This window comes from Pan paniscus, chromosome 3 (genome assembly GCF_029289425.2).
Source record: "Pan paniscus chromosome 3, NHGRI_mPanPan1-v2.0_pri, whole genome shotgun sequence".
Taxonomy (NCBI): Eukaryota; Metazoa; Chordata; class Mammalia; order Primates; family Hominidae; genus Pan; species Pan paniscus.
In genome coordinates, this window is record NC_073252.2 from 49801663 (window position 1) to 49811297 (window position 9635).

Here is a 9635-nt window from a genome sequence, read left to right on the forward strand (position 1 = left end):
TACACAGCCCATTCCTCAAGTGACGAAGATTCTCCAAAGCAAATCCAGCTGCTTGTTTCTCCCTTTCCTTTTCCCAAGGAGTCTGCTGAAAGAGGAGGAGAGTGGTTCCTGCCCCAGCTGCACTATCAGCCCCCTGTCTAAACCCAGGAGGTCAAGAGGACTCTGGAGTCCAGTTTCTGGAGCTGTTATCAGCCTCTTGTCTTTGCTCCCTTCTCTCAGTTTCTGCAGCCCCGCCTGCACTGAAACAACCATCCTTGTTTCCCTCTCAACTCCCGCAAGAGCCAAACTGGGGATCAAATCCTTGCCTAGGGATGACCCAGGAAGGCAAAGACACCTGCTCAGGCTTTAGTCTACCTCAAACTGGAGGATGGCAAGATACACTTTTCTGGATTCCAAGGGCTTAGAAAGAGTCAGGGGCTCACTAAAAGGAGACAAGTGACCAGCTGTTGTGGACAGTGATTGAATTTGGCAAACCAGTCCTCAACGCCCGACTGTCTTCCATACTGGGGTGGGAGGATTGGGGGCTGGGCGGGCAGCCGAATGTGCCCACATACGCGGGGCTTAAAAGGAAATCTCCACTGGTGATCATAAGTGTGTAGGGTGGATGCTATTAAACTTTTTTTTTCACAAGAGAGTTATGTATTGGGGCCATTAAAAAAAGCTACAAAAACTGAACAGTGAAACATGAAAGACAGCACTGCGCTTGTTCCGTGAGCTGTGTTGCCAAGCCCCCTTCCTCCGCAGCTCAGCTGAGAGACGAAAGGGTCGCGCTATGCGCCAGGGCTGCGCCCGCCCTGGTCTACATCCTGCCTACCACTCTGAGCAGCCGATCTTCGAGAGCCTCTGTCCACAGCAATTCCGCAGTGGGGAATGTGGGGCGGGGAGCTATCTCAATTTACTGTTTTGGCTACCTCGAGCCCTACTCCTGTGAACTCCACCCAAAAGAGCGCAAGCCTGCACCACACTTTCTCTGGCGACTTTCCGAAAAGTTAATCGCCCAAAGCCCCCTGCTGGGGACATCTCAGCTTTCCCCATTAAGCCTCGGAGCTTGGTCCAGATCTCCAGGACATGCGCGGATTCGAGCCCACAGCTCAGATCTCCAATTCCTGCGTTCTCCCAGCCAGGAAAGCAAGGTTGGGAGAAGGTGCAAGCGCCTTGCTTCCTGCAGAGGTAAAACAAACGGCCCCGAAGATTAGTTTCCACTCATCGCCACCTGACAGACGACGGAAAAACTACCCAACAGATTAACAGATTCCACCAGTCACCTAGGCGCCAGGCAGTGAGAGCGCGGGCTTCGGCTTAGGTCCCCAACCCCTCTTCTTGGGCTCACTTTCAGCGGTGTCTCACCCCACTAGGCCTCACATTTCCTAGACCAAGCCCCTCAGGCTCACTTTTCCTGGACCCCAGCATCTGAACTTTCTTTCCAGGCCTCCCCTATTTCTGTGTGGAAAACTGGTGGTGAATTTCCCCTATCCCTTTTGTAACTACAAGTGTGATCTGGTTACTAGAGACAGAAATCAATGCAAAAGAAGATAAAGTTACCGGTAACCTCTGGTTGGAACCCAGAAGCCTAAGAAAAGAGAAGTCAGGGTGTATAAGTCAAGTCAGAGCCCAATATTTCCTTCACTCTAGAGACCGTCTCAATATTTACAACATTCCCCTGGGTTTAAACTGAGGCCAGGCCTCACTGAGGCAAGGGTCCTGAAGGCAAGACTGTTCATCCTACAATGTCTCATGCTGGGGTGGAAGGACGGACAAGAGATAGATGATGGAATAGAATGAACAACCCTGGCAATGCAAGCCACTGTCCTGGGAGGCTGTCTGACCCAGGAACCAGGCTGCCACTGTGCTAGGCCGATCTTACACAGACTTCTGTTCCAAGAGCCTCAGTTACCCCAAAATCTCCACTCCTGGAGGTGCAGGTGCCATGAGAAATTTGCCTGTTCTGAGCTTTAAGATGACTGTACAGTTTGAAGGCAAGGCCAGATTTTCTTTGTTTGATCCAAAGAAAGCCCAAGGATTTTTAGAATGCTTTCCTGGGATAGCTGTTTCAAACATGGCCCCAAAAGCCTCTGCACCCCACCCCTACCCAACTCTCTATTCCTATCACCCTTTCATACTCTCAGGCTATACCCAGATAGTACTATCTTTTGTTAATCAGGTCCTGGGAGCCCCACAGTGGCCTCTAATTGCATACACTTTTTAGTAGAGACTGCTATGGACTGAATGTTTGGGTACCCAAAATTCAAGTTAAAACTCTGTTCTTTTATGTGATAGTATTTGGATATGGGGCTTTGGAAGTTAATCAGGTCATGAGGTGGGATTAGTGCATGCCCCTCTGCCTCCCCCTTATAAAAAGAGGAGAGAGCTTTCTTCCTCTCACAACCCCAATCCCTCAAATGAGGAAACAAGGAAGGAGTCCCTCCATGCTGGCACCCTGATCGCAGACTTCCCAACCTCCAGAACCATGAGAAATATGTTTGTTGTTTAAACCATTCAGTCCATGGTTGTCTTGTTATAGCAGCCCAAGCCAACTAAGACAGAAGCACAGTGCATTGCAGGACTCGGAAGCTAACCTGGTGGGGGCCCTCAGTCCATGTTCTTGCCAGGACCCTCTATTTCCTCCAGGCCTGGCTTCTCACCAGCCAAGTTGGCAGCAACTACAGCAACAAATAGCCTGTGGCTAAAGGAGCACTGAGCTGGGAAGGGCCGGCTGTGTGAGGAAGAACCAAAGACCAAGAGGGACAGAAGAATGTGTGAAGTGTCTACTTTTAGGGTGATGAAGGTATAGTTACAAATTGTGCAAGTCCTGAGGTTAGACTTCTTTCTCCAGGGTCCAGTCCTTCCCTCTGAGAAGAGGCCTGTTTGCAAATGGCCATTGGCCACTGGACATTATATCTGTGAAGTTGGAAAGTAAAACAGCATTTGCTACTAAAGAGAGGTACTTTGTGACCTAAGTGAACTCAAGGCAATCAGTTTTTCTCATAAAGCCCAACTCCTGTGCTTTCCAGTTATCCCAGTGACTATTTTTGTTTTAGCTTCTGGTACATCCATGCACTAAGTCCCAAACCACTATAGACCCCCAGTTATCCTAGCCTGCATTATCCAGTTGTAGGGAAATACTTTCTCTTAAGAACTGGAAGCCTTTTATCCTGTCTAAGGCCAGCCGTAGAAGATAAAGGATACAATTCCCTGTACTCCTTACACATGCATATGAAAATCATGATTTAAAAATCATACCACCTTTCCCTGCCTCCCAAATAAAGTCCTCTCTGCTCTTTGTAATGGGTTTTCTTACTGGTACAGTCTATATCTAATAATGTCATAGGAGACATTCTAAACATATGTGGAGGGGTGCAGTACTTCCAGTCTTTTTTTTTTTTTTTTTTTTTTTTTTTTATGAAACAGGGTCTAATTCTGTCTCCCAGGCTAGAGTGCAGTGGCACAATCAGGGTTCACTGCAGCTTCCATCTCCTATGCTCAAGTGATCTTCGCACTTTAGCCTGCTGAGTAGCTGTAACTACAGGCACGCACCACCACACCTGGCTAGTTTTTGCATTTTTCATAGAGATGCGGGTTGGGGGGGGTCTCGCTATGTTGCCTAGGCTGGTCTCGAACTCCTGGGATCAAATGATTTGCCTGCCTTGGCCTCCCAAAGTGTTGGGATTACTGGTATGAGCCGCCAAGCCCGGCCTATACTTCCAGTCTTAATTCCTCAAAAGGAGTGCATTGGGTGGAAATCAGACTTTTCTTATCTATGAGAAAAGAAAAAAAAAGATAAATTAGCATAGCTGCTATTTGAATAGCTCTAGCATTTGGTTTGTATCCACAGAGACAGGCCATAAGCAAATGGGTACTCATTCAAGAAAAGTGGGAATAGAGGATGGGGGGAAAACGTATGTCCTCTTCTAGAACATCTTTCCTGTGCCAAATGGGAAGGGCAGGAAGAGAACAGAAGTGAGACCAAGCCTGGTACCAGCAAGAAAACAGTAGGAAGCTGCTGGAACTATGATGCATGTGCTATCCATTCACCAGCCCATTCAAAGGCTGTTTGTTCAGAAAATAATTTGATCAAAGGTGACTTTTCAGACTAAGTCTGAGAGCCAGAACACGCAGACAATGTTTTATTTATTTATTTTTCAAAATAAAGTGCTTAGGTTTCTTCAGGGGGACAATAATTGGAGATGCAACTCCAATTATTGGGGTGGGAGTGCACCGAATCTGAAAGGTGTCCTCAACAATAGCAAGTGGATAATTTGCTTCAGTTTAGTTTTTGGTGTGTTTTGTTGTTTTCTTTCAGGGAAAGTTTAGGCATCACATTCTAGAGAAATATTCCTTGCATACTTTTTCTGAAACCAGACACTTTGTGTGAAGTCAAAAAGATGATTTTGACTTAAACAAAAGCTGTTAACAAAAATAAAAAAGAAAGAAAAAGAGAGAAGAGAAAGAAAGAAAAGAATTCCTTTTCCTGTGTCCTCTAAAAAGGGAATTATTTGTAAACTGCACTTTTGTCACCTTTAATCATTTTTTTTCAAATTGCAAATTAGCTAGCCCAACAATCTTGGACCATTTATTCAATAAGCACATTATAGGAGCATTTGATAATCACAGTATATAACAACTAAAATAGAACTTACGACACGTCCCCACTTTACCTCCCATGCAGTCATACACAAAATGAGATTTTAAATGGAGTAGAAAGACGTGACACATACAACTTAGTTTTAATGTTGTGATCATTTGCTCATATTATCACAATCATGCTGATAAATTCTGTTACTTCTCATATCTACTGTGTCCACACCCTTGGTCCATTTGCTTTTCATTTCAGTAGCTGGCCCAGGTCAGAGCAATGAGAAGGTCCTAAATTAGCTCCTAAAAAAAGAAAAAAAAGTGACTAATCTTACATTCACAGATTTTTTTTAAAAAAAAAGAATTTACTTCATGCAAATCACCCTGCTGTCTTCCCTATCTTTGAAGCTCCTGTGTAATCCTTAAGGGAGGGTTTTAGGAGCATACAGCATATTACAATACGACTTTTCTTGGTTGTAAATGAGCCAATTTTCTGCTGGGAGCTAGAGGAGCACACAGTGGAACTCTGTGTTGTAACCAGGGTCACCATCAAACATATTGTGATTTGATTATTGCTTAGCTGTTTCAATTTTCTTATGATATATATGGTCTCAAGTAAATCATAAGTTCCTCAAAGGAAATCTGTCAGTATACACTGCCTTGTAATCCCCAGAATGCACAATAACTGAAATCCTAAATGAAGATCCTTAAAAGGAATGGCTTCAAAAGATGGCTTAATAATTATTTAAATTTTCTCCCCCAGAGAAGTGAGACTCTACAGCATTTAAAAGTATATTGTAATGGTGAATGATTTTTTTTTTTCGCCTGCTCTTTCCTTTTTCTAGGGGAGTGAGGATTTGAAAGAGTGTGAGTGTGAGTGTGTGTCGGGGGGGAGGGTGTACGTACAAGTGTTTCCATCGTTTGCATCACCATGGCTCTTAATTACAGTAATCATTTTTGCAAATAGGCTTTGTTTTCTACTCTGAATCCCTGGCTTTTGGCAGGCTGCATTGGGCAAACACCTGTTGTCTGGTAAAACAGAGAAACACCTGTCAGTGAAGCCACTAAGTACTAACTTAGGAGCTGTCATGGGGGTCTAGGGAACCTTTCCAATTGTCAGAAGAAAGGAAGGAGTACCTGCTTAGGGCCCAGGAGGGTCAAATGACAGCTTATTGACTTCTGACAGAAGATGTCGATGAATACATTCCCTTTCCTCTGCCTACTTCTGAGAAATGCAGCCTGTGGCCACAACATCTGTTAATGAATGATTGACTGTGGCCAAATTTGAGGAAAAATCGCTTTTAAAGGAAATAGTTTAAGGAATATGAGGGCTTAGAGGCATCGAAAACTAAATGGCTTTTATAGGAGAATATCCAGCCAATAAGAGTGAAAGAGGGAAGTAATAAGAAACGGGAGAGGAAACAAAGAAATATTGACATGAAAAAAGGGACAAAGATGATTTTTTTCTATGTGATCATTTCCTTCAGAAAGTGACCATTTTGAGTGCATTAGTGGTTCTGGGCTAGTCCTATGTATAGATATAGATCCAGTATAATAGACATCCCTGGAAAAGTTCTTATCAATTCCCTTGACAGTTTAGATACTTAAATGTGGCTTATGCCTATACATGGAAATGGAGGAAAACAAAATGAAAAAAAAAAAAAAAGTAAACCTTTGGGAAGGAAAGAGAAAGAGAAAATAAAAAAGCTCACATTTTTTCAAAGATAAATTTTACTACCAGTATTTGTCTTTAGAAATCCTAGTCTTTTGTTGCTCATGCTTAAGATACATAGAAATCCACACTGGCTCAGGAAATTTTCCCTTTTTTAAATTTATTTTTATTTTCAATTTTTGTGGGTGCATAGTAGGTGCATATATTTATGGGGTATGGCTCAGGGAAATTTCTTGAACCTCCCTGATCCTGTGAAAGATTACCCACAAAGCTGGATGTTACAAGGATCGGGCACTTGAGCTTTTCCATCTGTATCTCTTTGCAGTTGGAATTACTCTCCACGATATTCTGTGGGAGGAACTGCCAGCCTGAATTCTTCCTCCAGATGGAGATTGCTTTTCTCTTCTGCCCCATTGTCTCTCATAAAGCCACTCTCCTTTCCTTATATTATTATTTTCCTAGTCTTGGGGGGTATCTTAGTAATAAATACAAAGGGAAATTGGGGGTGGATGAAAAAAACTGTAGGCAGGAAGGAAGAGAGGCAGGAGAAATCATTAAGAGAAATTTTAATCTTGAATTCATCCTTAATTTTTCTTTTTCCTGCACTCTCTGTATGCAACCCATTAGAAACTCCTTTTGGCTTTATCTTCCAAATATATCCAGAATCCAAATACTTTCCACCATCTCCACTGCAACCCTCATCACCTCTCACATGGATGACTGCAATAATTGGTCTCCTTGCTTTTGGCCTTGGGCCCTTAAAATTTATTCTTAATGCAGCAACCAAAATAATCCTTTAAAAAATAAAAGTCAGTTTATGTCACTCCTCTTTCTTTTTCTTTTCTGTTTTTGTTTTTGTTTTTTTTTTTTTTAAGACACGGTGTCCCTCCATCACGCAGGCTAGAGTGCAGTGATGGAATCACAGATCAGTACAGCCTCAACCTCCCAAGTTCAAGTGATTCTTGCACCTCAGCCTCCTGTGTAGCTGGGACTATATGCTCCACCACCATTCCCAGATATATGTTTTTATTTTTTTTGTAGAGATGGGATCTTTCTATGCTGCCCAGGCGTGGTTCCAATGCCTGGCTCAAACAATCCTTCCACCTTGGCCTCCCAAAATGCTGGAGTTACAGGCATGAGCTACTGAACCCAGCCCACTCCTCTTCTTTAAACCAACAATCAATTCTTATTTATTTATTTGTTTATTGAGATGGAGTTTCATTCTTGTTGCCTAGGCTGGAGTGTAGTGGCGTGATCTCAACCCACTGCAACCTCCACCTCCTGGGTTCAAGTGATTCTCCTGCCTCAGCCTCCCGAGTAGCTTGGATTACAGGCATGCACCACCATGCCCAGCTAATTTTTATATTTTTAGTAGAGATGGGGTTTCTTCTTGTTGTTCAGGCTGATCTCAAACTCCGGACCTCAGATGATCCACCCGCCTCAGCCTTCCAAAGTGCAGGGATTACAGGCATGAGCCACCACTCCCAGTCAATCAACTGTTACTTTACTCAAAAGCTAAAGTCTTTCAGCGATTATGAAGCCCCTACCTGCTCCCCTGGCTCACTCCTTTCAAACCATGCTTGCTTCCTTGCATTCTTCCAACTCAGCAGCTAGACTCTCATCTTCCCACATTCACAAAGGCCATGTCCTCTGTTGGGACTGCTCATCCCCAATATATTTGTCTGGCTAACTCCTTCTCCTCCTTAAGTCTTTGCTCAAGTATTTTCCCCTCAAATGACACCTACACCCGCTATACAGTCACTCACATCCATACTGCTTATCTTTTAAATTTTTCCACAGTAATTATTATTTTTATTATTATTATTATTATTTTTTATTATACTTTAAGTTTTAGGGTACATGTGCACATTGTGCAGGTTAGTTACATATGTATACATTATTTTTGAATAAGCAGTTACAGAGTTCTTACTATAAGCCAGATATTCCAGCACTATTGCCTTGTCTATTTTATAGGTCATAAGAAAATGAGGCACAGAGAGGGTAAATAACTTACCCAAGTCACACAGTTGGGAAGTGGTGGGGCTAAGGTTTGAATTCGGACAGTCTAGCTCTAGGAGTAATGCTTTTATAACTTTGTTTTGCTGCACTCATCACCTTCTAACCCACAAGGGAACATTCTTCCGTATTATATTTATTGCTTATTGTCTGTTTCTCCCTGCTAGCATGTAAGCTTCAGAGGGTAAAAATCTTTCTTTTGTTCACAAGTATTTACCAAACACCGAGAATGATACTTGATATATTGTTGGTACCCAATAATTATTCTTTGAATAAAGAATACATTTGAAGATTGAGGGTCTGCTCTCCAGCTTGAGATACATTATTTCGGCTTCATTGTCAAGAACTTTCACTTCTCAGGAACCTCAGCTTTACTCCATGTGGCTTCAGGCAGAGTAGAATGAGGAGAAACAAAATTCTAATCCAGACATTTTATTCCAGCCTATAATTTTTGAATGCAGGAAATTTCCTCAGAGGTGCTGCTCTTATTTCCCTCTGCTTTTATTATGTTTCTTTTACAACTCCACCCATCCCTCTCTACCCCATAAATGAAGTAGGTAAATGTGAGAGGAATCCAGGAAAAAAAGGAGAAGTAGTAGGGTGTTCACCCTTGTTCTTACACACACCAAAACCACTTAACCTTTTAACGTCTTTTTCTATATGAATTTCGTAGCAGCAACATCAAATAGACAGAGAGATTTTGAATCAGAAAATTGGAACGTGTGCCAGAAATGCTACTGGTTCTTTGCGGTACCCACAATTCAAAGCAAAACAAAGAAAACCTTGTCATCCAGATGTCCTGAAAATGCCAGCAGGGCTGAGTAGAAGCTTGTGGTGCTTCAAAACTTAGTTCATTTTGTAAAGACAGCACGGGGAATATAGAAAGTGCTAGTAGAAACCAATATACATGAAGTCTAATTCTATAGCCCACTCCCACATATAAACATACACACACACTCAGAGTAGCTGCATAGCCATGGTCAAACTCCAAAGCCTTATTTTTGTTCTCTGTAAAAATGGGAGTTATAACTTTTCCTCTGGTATTCTTTGTTGTGAGAAGAAAATAACACACGCGTGACTATGAATGTGAAATCATTACACAAATATAATTATGTGGTAAGTATGTCCAAATAATGCACCTTAATATACAAAAAAGCCTAATGAATGAGTATAAAAGTATTTTAATCAGTTCATTGTGTCTTAGGGAAATGCAAACAGTAAAGCAAATAAAATTAATCATCTTCTTTGTTTTTCGTGGCAGAAGAGCTTGGTCCAATAGCTTTTTACAAGGTTGATATGATTCTCTGTTGGTATTTCAGCAGCTGAAAGACAGTTACAGTGAATATTTGTGGATTATAGAATGAATGAAATTTAT